The sequence below is a fragment of the Monodelphis domestica genome, chromosome 2 (assembly GCF_027887165.1).
Source record: "Monodelphis domestica isolate mMonDom1 chromosome 2, mMonDom1.pri, whole genome shotgun sequence".
Lineage (NCBI taxonomy): Eukaryota > Metazoa > Chordata > Mammalia > Didelphimorphia > Didelphidae > Monodelphis > Monodelphis domestica.
Genome location: NC_077228.1, coordinates 53,627,266 through 53,639,947, shown reverse-complemented (window position 1 = coordinate 53,639,947; position 12,682 = coordinate 53,627,266).

Genomic DNA, 12,682 nt, shown 5'->3' with positions numbered 1-12,682 from the left:
TTCCTATAAGAATTGCATTCTATTCCATTTGGTGCTTATGTTAATTATTGATATTACTTCACTGTTTGTAGTGCCTTTTTAGCAAGATACAGTTTCTCTGCTTACCTCTTTTAATTGGGTTTATTTTTACTTTTGCTTTGTTTGAGATCATAATTGCTACTTCTGCCTTTTTTAATTTCAACAGAAGCAGGATAGATTATGCTCCAGTCCCTTATTTTAATTTTATGTGTGCATCTTTCTGTTTCAAATATATTTCTTGTAAACACCATATTTTTGGATTCTAGTTTACAACCCACTCTGCTATCCACTTCAGTTTTATGGTGAATTCATCCCATTCACATTCAGTTATGATTACTAATTGGGCATTTCCTTCCAACTTATTTTCATCTGTTTATCCTTTTCTCTTTCTTCTACCCTCTTTCTCCATAAATGTCTTCTTTGCTTCTAACCACTGTCTTAATCTGTGCTCTGTTTTATCATCACCCCCTTTTCTTATTATCTTCCCCTTTTACTTTCCTATTGAATAGGATAGATTTCGATGCCCATTTGGGTGTGCATGTGTTTGTGTGTTTATATCCTCTTGATCCAATTACAATGAGAATAAGATTCAGGTGTTTTCCCCACAATTTTGCTCTTTACTATAATGCTTTTTCCTTTTGCTCTTTTACATTTTTCTCTCTCCCATCCCCTTTCTCTCAGTGTATACCTTTTTCTCATTCATCCTTTTTTCTTTTCTTAGAACATTACACCATTATCAACTCATTCCCAGTGCCTTTTCTATGTAGCGACTTTCTAATTGCCCTAATAATGATGAAGTTCTTTTTTTTTTAAACCCTTGCCTTCTATCTTAGAATTAATACTGGGTATTGGTTCTAAGACAGAAGAGTGGTAAGAGCTAGGCAACAGGGGTCAAGTGACTTGCCCAGGGTCACACAGCTAGGAAGTGTCTGAATCCAGATTTGAACCCAGGACCTCCTATCTCTGGCTTGATTCTCAATCCACTAAGCTACCCAACTGCCTCCAGTGATAAAGTTCTTAACGTTTAAAGTATTATTTTCCCATGTAGGAATTTAAATAGTTTAAACCTATTGACCTTTTTATGTTTTCTCTTTCATGTTTATCTTTTCATGCTTCTCATAAGTCTTGTATTTGAATGTTGAATTTTCTATTCAGCTATGTTCTTTTCATCAGGAATGTAAGAAAATTCTTATTTTAATTAATATTCATTTCCCCTTAAGTATTATACTTTGGCTATGTAGATTATTCTTGGGTCTAATCCTAGCTTATTAGTCTTCCAGAATCTCATATTTCAAATTCATTGCTTCTTTAATATGGAAGCTGCCAAATCTGCATGATCCTTACTATGGTTCCACAATATTGAATGTTTTTTACTGTATGAATAATTTTTTTCTTTAATGTGGGAACTCTGGAATTTGACTATAATATTCTTGGGAATTTATATTTGAATCCTTCTCAGGTATTGATCATTGTATTCTTTTGATTTCCTACTTTACTCTATGATTCTAGGATATTGGGGCACTTTTGGCTGACAATATCTTAAAATCTGAAGTCTAACCAAAGTCTAGGCTTTTTTTTTCCATCATGGCTTTAAAGTTGTCCATAAGTTCTTAAGTTTTCTCTCCTTAATTGACTTTCCTGGTGAGTTTTATTTTTCTAATGAAATATTTCCTTTCCCCTTTTTTATTCTTTTGACTTTGTATTATTGTTTCTTAATATCTCATGGAGTTATTCATTTCCACTTGCCCAATTCTAATTTTTAAGTAATTATTTTCTTCAGGAGCTTTTACATTTCCTTTTCCATTTGGTCAACTATATTTTTAAGATGTTCTTTTCTTTGTACCTCTTCTATTTATTTAATCCTGATTTTTAAAAGTGTCATTTTCTTCAGTATTTTCAGTATTTTGCGCCTCTTTCTCCAAGTTGCTAATGCCTTTTCATAATTTCCTTTCATTGTCCTCATTTCCCATGTTTTCTTCCACTAATCTTATTTGATTTTTAAAAATAGCTATTCCAGAAATGCTACTTGGTCTTATATCCAATTCATAGTTTTCTTTGATGTTTTGCTTTTAGCTGTGTTGAGATCCTTGTCTTCTGAGTGTGATTGAATAAATTTGGGCAAAGACAAAAAGTTGGATCTGCAAAGCAATGAGAACTCAGAACATTTGGAACACACAAATCATCAAAGGAGGGGAGAGTCTGTTTCAATGGAAGCTTGAGGGAGAGGCATTTAGGGTCTCCAGATGCCTGGGAATTCACTTGGCTATTTCTGCATGAAGGTGGAAGACAGACCCCCTTCATCTCCTCTCTGGCCATTGCCTTCTACTTATACTGTGATCTGAAAAGATATTTGGTCTTGCCCAGAAGAGACTTATTAGCAGTGCTCTTATTATCTACCCTTATGGTAAGATAATTTTGTTTGTTTCTGAAGAGACTTTTATTTCAAAAGCCTTCAATCAACAAGATAATTTAGAATTAGGGTAACCCTAATTTCCCTCTTTCCCCAGCCTTATCTTATCCCCTTCTTCCCAAAGAATAAAAGATCCTTTAGTTAAAGTACTAGTTTGTAGGAATGGTTATTAGTGGGAAAATTTACAACTTACCATCTGTGAGAAAATCTCCATCAAGACAGTTGGGAATGAAGTAACAGGAAGGAGTAAAGGGGAGGGGCTCATGATTAAGCCTCTTTCTTTTGCTTACTTCCTAGTGCAACATCTCTAAATTTCCCCCCACTATAATTCACCAAGTTTCTATCTCTAGTACAATTTTGTAAATTTCCCCACTAATAACCATTCCTACAAAGTAGTACTTTAACTAAAGAATCTTTTATTCTTTGGGAAGAAGGGGATAAGATAAGGCTGGGGAAAGAGGGAAATTAGGGTCACCCTAATTCTAAATTATCTTGTTGATTGAAGGCTTTTGAAATAAAAGTCTCTTCAAAAAAATTCTCCACCTAAAGATAGATAATAAGAGCACTGCTATAATAAGTCTCTTCTGGGCAAGACCAAATATCTTTTCAGATCACAGTATAAGTAGAAGGCAATGGCCAGAGAGTTGATGAAGGGTATCTGTCTTCAACCTTTAAGCAGAAATAGCCAAGTGAATTCCCAGGCATCTGGAGACCCTAAATGCTCTCCCTCAAACTTCCATTGGAACACTCTCCCCTCCTTTGATGATTTGTGTGTTCCAAATGTTCTGAGCTCTCATTGCTTTGCAGATCCAACTTTTTGTCTTTGCCCAAATTTCTTCAATCACATGAGTTTGTCTTGATCTTCTTTGTTACCATAGTAACTCTTTATGTCTCTCTCTCTCTCTTCCTTCCTTCCTTCCTTTCTTTATTTTCTTTTTTCCCTTCTCTTCCTTTCTTCCTTTCTTCCTTCCTTTCTTCCTTCCTTTCTTCCTTCCTTCCTTCCTTCCTTCCTTCCTTCCTTCCTTCCTTCCTTCCTTCCTTCCTTCCTTTCTTTCTTTCTTTCTTTCTTTCTTTCTTTCTTTCTTTCTTTCTTTCTTTCTTTCTTTCTTTCTTTCTTTCTTTCTTTCTTTCTTTCTTTCTTTCTTTCTTTCTTTCTTTCTTTCTTTCTTTCTTTCTTTCTTTCTTTCTTTCTTTCTTTCTTTCTTTCTTTCTTTCTTTCTTTCTTTCTTTCTTTCTTTCTTTCTTTCTTTCTTTCTTCCTTCCTTTCTTCCTTCCTTCCTTCCTTCCTTCCTTTCTTCCTTTCTTCCTTTCTTTCTTTCTTCCTTCCTTCCTTCCTTCCTTCCTTCCTTCCTTCCTTCCTTCCTTCCTTCCTTCCTTTTCTATTTCTTGACTCTGGTCTTTCTGTTAAAATTGAAAAGTTGAGCTCTTTTCCTGGGGTAACGATGGGAGCAGGTTCCCAAGTTTCAGGTGCTTTCCACACTGTTTTTCTTCCAATCTATTTCTGGTAGTCTGTAAATTTTCAGTAGTTTCAAATTATTATAATCCAGGTAACTCTGTGCATGTTGCTCTCCTGTTCTGCACTCTAATCTTTTCCCAGGAAAGCCCCATCATACCTTAAAGCTAGAAGCTATACTGCTCTTCAGGGCCCCAGCTATCCTGGGACAACATGTGATACTGATCATAAGAGCCCCTGCACCCATTTGATTATAAGCATCTTTCTCTTCCCTGCTGAAGTAGTATAAGAAATAGAATTGCTAAAAAGTGCCTTGTCCTTTGCTTGGTGCTATCATAAGGGTCCCCTGTAGTTTCTTTCTGAATAGCTGCCAGATTTCCTTATCATTTCTGGCTTCAGAGCTCCCAAAATAGCTGTTGCTGATGTTGCCTCCACCAGGTACCATAATTAGTGTTGCCACCATGTGTTCTCTAGGCCAGCTCCTACCTTAGTGTCACAGACCTCTCCTTTCAATTGCCTAAGTTGGTTTGGGTTGCAAAATTTCTCACCTCTACCTTTTGTTGACTTTGACACTTTAGAAGTGAATCTGGGCTATTATTTTAAAGTTGTTTTGGGGCAAACTCAGCCATTTCCTGTACTCTACCATTTTGCTCTGCCTCTGCAATGCCAAAAGTTCCTCTGATTTGTATGGTTAATAAGCAGGAGGAGAAAGGGAGAGAGAGAGAGAGAAAAAAAGAGAGACAGAGACAGAGTCAGAGATAGAGAAAGACATAGAAATATACAGATGCAGATAGAGAGATGGAGACAGAGAGGGCCAGAGGAAGAAATAGTGAGAAAGTGGCAGAAAAACAGAAATAAAGACATGGAGACATGGAGGAGACAGAGACAGAGGAAAAAAAATTATCTTCCATGTGCAGAAACTCAAGTCTAATCAGGGACTCAGTGTCACTAAGTAGATACACAGCTTGACCAGGTTCATTGCTAAACTTAGTACAAGGTTTTGTTTGTTTGTTTTTTTTTTTTTTTTGTACAGAGCCTATGAGGTATGACTCAGTTTTCCCAATGAAAATCTGTTCAATGATCAAAATATGTTTCCTGTGTGGCATTATCCTTCTTTGGTCCAGAAGATCACTGATCCTTTCAATTTAATTAAGGGTTTTTTTTTTTCTGCAGAGTGTTATGATTTTTATAAGAAAATGCTTTAATAGTTTATTTTATTGGTTGGTTGATTGATTGATTTAATTAAAGTGGCTGAGCCTTCTGTGATTACACTTATTGGGAATGAGATTTCATATAATTTGTAGTTACTTATCTGTAAACCTATTCTCCTTCAAGTATAATCTAAATTCCTTTTGAAGAGAACTAATTATTTGTTTGTTTTGTTTTAGGTTGTTTTTGGTTTTGTTTGGTTTTGGTCTTGGTATTGTGGCATCTAACACAATGCCTGGAAGAATGGATAGGAATAGGAACTAGAATCCTGATCTCATCCGTATGGGAAATCCTTTCTACTAATATAGGTCAGCACTTCATCTCCAGTTTACAGTCTTAGGGAGAGATTTAATTAAATCATTATGAAGTTGAGAGTTCCCTAGGATTACAGAGGCAAGATGAAGAAACTTGTTAGCACAAGGCTGGACTTGGAATCTGGAAGACCTGAATTCTAATCCTTCCTCAGAAACTTCCTATCTATATGACTCTGGGCAAACACCTTATTCTTTCTTGGTCTCAGTTTTCTCATCTGTAAATGAGGACAATAACATCATTTGCTTCTCAGAGCAGTTGTAAGGATTAAATGTGACATATGTGTGTAGTTGTATATATTTATCTTTGCAAAACAAATGTGTTTATATAATATGAGTATAATTTGCAAACTTAAACTTATATAAATAATTATTTTTATGTGTCCAGTCAGAACTCAAAATCAGGTTTTCCTAGATTCAAGGCTGTTGGTCTATCCACTTTGTCAAGTTCTCTTATCTGCTATATAATTTTTAAATAAATATTTGATTAATGAATGAGAGAATAGATTATTTTTGTGAAATTTACAAACAATTTCTCAGCAGACTTTATTCTAAACAGATACACATTAAGAAATGTCAGTGATTCAGTCTCAATCATGGATCCTCTAAATATGTATGTTTTTTTCTCTCAGATGTGATTTTTTTCTATTTCATAATCCTAATGGATACTGAGGATGCTAAGCAAGTAAGAACTTTCCTTTAAATGGACACATTCATTTAATGAACTGGCATAGGCATTTGTTGGCAAACAAAATGATAGTAAAGTTTCTTGTCCTCTAAAGAGGGAATAATCTTCCTCATCTCTACCCAAGGGCTCAAAGACTAATTTTGCTATTTTGGTGTGAGTTGAAACCAGAAAAATTGAGGGAAATGCCTTGTCTCACAAATCATTTGTGGAATAATGTCAAGGGGATACACAGAAGGGGGGAAAACAGGAAATGTGATAGAAGTCATCATTGTGCTCCATAGATTAATCTAAACAGGTTTCCTTAATAAAGTCATCAGATGGAGATAAGACCAACAACATTATTTATTACCAATTCAAAATGATTTAGAAGCCTTAAAGAGGAAAGCAAATGTTCAGGATTCATACCCTGTTGGGAGGTAGATTATTTGATCATCATGTAAATAAATTGAATGGAGTCAAATTGAAACACAGTACAATCTGCTTCCAAAAGATCTAGTGATTCCTGAATCTCTTTATTTCATTATATGGTAGTTAGGGCAGTCATACAGTTACATGTCCATGTGTTCTGGGTCAATAATTATTTGTCGTAGCAGAGTAGGAATCAGAGGTGCTTTGAGAGATTTTATTGTCTTGGAAGATGAGGCATGATATGAGATCAGTGATAATTCCACCTCTGAAATTTATGTTAAGTGACCTACAATTTCTTCATCTGCAAAATGAGGGAGTGGGTCAGGGTATAGAAAAAGGGAAACATTCCCTACTATGAGTAATTTTACATCATGACGGGAGAGAGAATCTGTGTATCTAGGGTATATATGAGATATTCACCAATAATATACAAGGCAATCTTGGAAGGAAAGGCACTGGCTAATGAGGACCTGGGAATGACTTCCTTAAGGAGGTGACATTTGAGTTAAATCTTAAAAAAAAGGGAGTCCTTGGAGGTTGAAGTAAGGGCAGAAATAATTCAGGGAATGGAGAGAGCTAGCATTGAGGAGCTGGGTCAGGAGATGATGTGTTGGTTTTAAGCAGAAGCAAGTTGGCCAAGAATGGTTGATCTAGAGAGAGCAAAAAGGAAAGTGATCTGTAAGTAGATTACAGAGGTAAGAAGGGTCTAGCCTTAAATGTCAGAGAAGTTTATGTGATCCTAGAAGAAAAAAATAAATTTGTAGAGTTTATGAGAGGGTGGATATACACATTCAGATCTGCCCTTTGGGATGAAGGAATATTGATGCTTCGGCATAGATGTGGAGGCTGGATTGGAGGGAGAGACTTAAGGAAGGGAGACATTTAGGAGGTTGTTGCAATAGATATGGGATTCTATAGCCCTGATTTAGGGACATGGCTGTTTGAGGGAAGAGAAGGGGACATTTCTGAGAGGTATTGTGGCGATAAAATTAAGAACAGGCAACTTGTTAAGCTATCTGGGACAACATAGAATGAAGAATTGAGGATCAATAGCCATCAATCTTATAAACCATGTGTGGTCCCAAATAATTTCCAAATCCCCTTTATTTCCTTATGGGAAACAGCAAACTTGCCATGAGTTATAAGTCAGAGTTAAAAAACAACAATCAATGGTTCTTTCAAATAGCAAACATAATGAATTGTCTGATATGTAACTGAAAAGATATGCTAAAATTGTACTTCTAATTACATGGTTTTCTGGGTGAGCTGTCTTAGTTGAGAACATTGTGTAAATGAGCTGGCATGGATCTACCTGGCACAAGGTGAATAACAAGAGTTGATTTCAAAGTTGGCACTTAAGCGGTTAGCTGTTCCTTGCTATAATTTGTGGCAATTAATGTTTTAAATTGTGCCCATTGTACAAATTAGCATGAGCCCATGGACCCAGTAAAATTATGTGGGTCAAAAGGAAATGAGGTTTCCTGCAAGAATTTTAGCATTTTCTCATTTGGGTCACTGTGTCCTGTGTCTTCTCCCTGGAGTAGGTATGCTCTTCATTGGCAACTAAATGACTCAGTAGATAGAGTGTTGGTCTTGGAGTTAGGAATAAATGAGTTCCTCTTTTGCCTCATACTTTGTGACCTTGAGCAAATCTCTTCACTATTATTTGCCTCAGTTTCCTCATCTGTCAAATTGAGATAAAAATAGAACTTTTTTTCCTACAGTTTTTGCAAGGGTCCAAGAAGATCATAACTGTAAAGTACTTAGCACAGTTCCTTGCACATAGAAAATGCTATATAAATGTTAGTTATTATTTGTGACACTGGGACAGTCATTTAACTTCTCAGTCTCAGTTTCCTCACCCATAAAATTGGGGGGGGGTAATAATAGCACTTTCCTCTCAGACTACTTTATTATATAAATTTTAGTTCTTATAGTAGCCTTCAGTACCTCCTTCTCACTCTATGAGATTCTGACTTTCAGTAAGTTCTCCATAGGGGATATATCTAAATGTTCTGGAGGCCTTTCTCTGTTTATTTGAATAGTTCTTGAACACCCGTGTAGCACTCTGGCTATCTATCAAACTTTCAACAGAAATTAAAAATGAGACATATCATTGTCATCTTATTTGCATTCTTATCGCTTGGTAAAGGTCCTAGAATATAGAAAACACAATGATTTTTCATTCATTTTCATGGTAATAATAAAAATTTATATGTATCATTCTAAGATTTTTAAAGTTCCTTACATAAATTACATGAATTGAATACACAAACTACACATGAATACTCTCCAGGGTAATATGACAATGCGTACAAAATATTTGGAGGTGAGGGAATTTGGCAATATCTTAGTGGATATTTCCCCAACTCTGACTTGTGATCTAATTATGGGGCAGATAAAGAATGGTGATTTTCCATCCTTTCTATTAAGAATTCAAATCTCTAAGGGGATATGAAACATGAAAGAAGCCCAAAAGATAAATGACAGAGAAAGGTCTTTAACATTTATTCTCATAAAACATCTTTTTGAGAGAAATGAACATGGGACCTGATTCTAAACAGTGAGCACTAAAAGAAGCTTCATCCAATCCCATCTCATTCTATTCAGGGCGTTCTCTGGAAAGAGACATTTGATAGTTTTCCAAAAAAAAAAAAATGAGATTAACACAAACATCTCTTTAGAACTGGAAAAAATGTCGAACATTTTTTTCTAAATTCACGTGAATAATAATTGTAAAAATACTAACAATAAAAACAACCACTACAATAAAAACAACTTGTCATTTCTGCAATCTATATTCCTTATAATATTCACATAAGGGACAAAAGGCAAATAATTGTTATTTCCATTTTTAAGAGGTGGAAACTCAGACTCAATCTTGCCTCAGTTTCCTCCAGGTCTTCCAACTCAAGACCAGGTCTCTTCCCACAACAAGGAAATAGATCAGTAATGTAATACTAAGAATTTAGTAGTATATAATATATTTAGCATTTAGGAGTATGTATGTACTGCTATATATATTGTATACTGTAGTATTTAGGTTCCACAGAAGGGAATCCTTCCTTAGATATGTTTCTGGATGATCACTTGTTGGATATGTTGGATTAGAGATTCTAATTCAGATATAATTTACAATGAGTGGTTGTTGAGGTTCTTTTCTTTTCTTTCTCTTTAAACCCTTCTGTCTTGAAATCAACACTAATTATGGGTTCCAAGGTTGCGGAATGATAAGGTTTACACAATAGGGGTTAAATGACCAGTCCAGGGTCACACAGCTAGGAAATGCCTGAGGTCAAATTTGAACCTGGCTCTCCATTCATTGAATCACCTAACTGTCTCAAGGTTCTTTTCATAATTCTGAGATTCTGTGATTCCATGACTGTGAGGGAAAGGTTAGATCTTCTCTCTTTCTTTGGACTTGAGAGAAATCATGGTTTAGTGTATGGTGGTGGATGTCTCTCTGGGAAATACTTTACTCTAATTGAGGTTCCACTCCTCTGTGGAATGGGGAGGTATTTAATCTCTATGAGTCTGAGTTTTTGTATCTGTAAAACAGGGCTAACATGTAGTTACTACCTTGTAGAGTGGTTGGGAGGATAAAATGTAATTCATATGTTCTGCTAGTCTTTGTCCTGCATCTCCTACATGCTAGTCTGTGTGTGGGGTGGGTGGAGAGGCAAAGTCAAAAGCAAAAACCAAGCAACAACAAACCCAAACTATCCTTGACTTCTAGTAGTTTAAATTTTTCTGGATAATGGAGGCAAAGTGCTTTACGATTATTACAAATATGGCTATTGCTGATATTTGCAGAAGATTTTTCTGGGGAAAGGGTCAGGTAGATTTCAGAATTTTGAGAAACCTGAATGATTATTCTATGTGTAACTGTGTTTGAAAGTAGCTTTCTTTAACCAAATAATAAATTAACTTCAGAAATATAGGCTAATCCAGAGGTATGCTGAGAAATGTTTAACAACTATCTCTCTGAAAGCAAATGCCCAGCAAGACACACATTTAACTTTCATCTAAACTATTAACGTTTACTCCATTACTTTGTGTAACACACAATCAGTAAAACAATAAAACAAGCCCTCATGTATATAGTATTTGTTGATTTCCAGGGTTTGGGTACCAACACTGAAAATTTAACAATAGATTGGATTTGAGTTGACTCTAGCACAGGATCCCCTTCTGACCAAGCATGTAACACACCCAGCTCTTTGTCACATTTGTAGACACATTCTCATTCTTTAGGAAAGTATGAAATCTCTTCTTTGTGTAAAACTATTCCTCAGATGATTAGGTAGATTCATCTCAGAAATGAAATATGGAGTTTGGAAAGGCATTTCCTCACCCCAGCATCATGCTTAAATTGAGACTCTTTTTCTTACAGGCTATGAGCTTGGAACATCCTAGTTTGCTTGCATGTTACAACTATTAGAATATATTCCCTTTGAAAGCAGGAAATGGTTTTGCCCTTTCTTATATCCTCAGGGCTTATCCACTGCCTAGAACATAGTATGAGTTTATAAAAATATTTGTGGATTGACTGACGTCTTTCAATGTCTCTTCTTCCCCTATATGACCTTTGGCACAAATCCCTTTACTCTCAATGACATATTCTAGCCATGTAACCAAGGACTCTCTTATTGCATCAGGTAAATCTATATTTAGAACCTAAATTCCTAGAGGTAAGGGTTTTTTTTTTTCAATTTTTTTTTTTATATTTTCAACACCTAACACAATGCTTTCTTATTATGGGTGTTCAATAAATGCTTGTTGAAACATATTGGATTGAAATGAATGAAGACAACAAATTAGATGAGTTGCTGAGTGGTATGGGTGGTGGAAGTTTCTATATTCAGTGTTTCCTATCCAGATTAGTACTAGACAAAATTAAACAACTCAGATGTACCCTTAGCTCTGCCAGTTACTAGCTGTATAATTCAGAAGCCATTGAATGTGTGTAGGTCCGGTATCTTCATCTACAGAATCAAGATAATAATACCAGACCTCACTATTTCATTGGGTGGTTTGAGCTTGTGGTATACAATACAAAGAATACTGGCTCTGATTTCAGAAGAATTTGCTTCTCATTTTGTCTCTGAGAGGTCACTGACTGCCTGACCTGGGGCACAAGTCATTTAAACTCTCTTCGCCTCAATTTTCCCAAATGGCACATTAGGAGGTTGGACAAAATGGCGCCTGTAAAAAACATCTTTTCTGTCAAGCCTCTGAAGTCCTCTGATAACATAAATGACAGGAAGCTTACAACATGCAGGAGTGGTACTCTTTTGTAAGAAAGAGCTATTATTTTAATGGGGGAAAACCAAGGCTAAGGGAACCCAAGCAGCTGCCTGGACGGATGCTGTCTGGTGAGTCAGAGGCCAGAGCATAAACAACACTTTTCAACTTTACAGGCTGGTGCTCCCAGCGTGAATGACAGCCATTATCTCAGTTACTCTGTTTTGCTCAGGCTTTACTTCCTGCCACAAAGTCAACAAACAGGACTGCTTGATTCAGAATTAGCCCCAGGACCAGGCAGATATGCAGTGTCTTTGGCAAAGAGCAAATGAGAGCTTGCTTAATCTTCATTTTTCAAAAGCTTATGCTTTTAAATGAATCTTAAGAACCAGGAACGAGCATGAAAGCATTCTAGCCCAGATCCTTAGTTGGGGCTAGGGTTGGACAACAGAAAAAGACTTCTGGCCTCAAAACACCATCTGAAACTTCCTTTGAAGGGGGCAACTTACAGGGCAAGGCAGGGGGCAGTGGCATTTCCTTAGGGGGATTCCCAGCCTGTCCCAGATGCTGAGTGGTGACAAAAGCAGTTAAGAAAGAGGAAGAGGATTGCTGACATTTTGCCAGATGTTGATTAACAGCTAGAGACAGGACAAATAAAAATGTTTAATCTCAATTTTAAAGAAGGAAAGTAAATAGAAGACAATGTGACCTTTGGGAGAAAGGGAGGGGGGAGTTTTTGACCTTTGTATCATGGAACACTTGCCTTTATCGAAAACTAACACTTCTTCAAGGAATTCTGTTATGACTTCTCTTTGTGAAACTGTTTTTTGGAGTGGTTGTTTATGGTAACTTTCTTTTGGCATGCCTTTACAGAAAATGTTAATATAGGCATTTTTATGAAATCTAATTTAGAAATTATAAGAAATTACAAAGTGACTTCT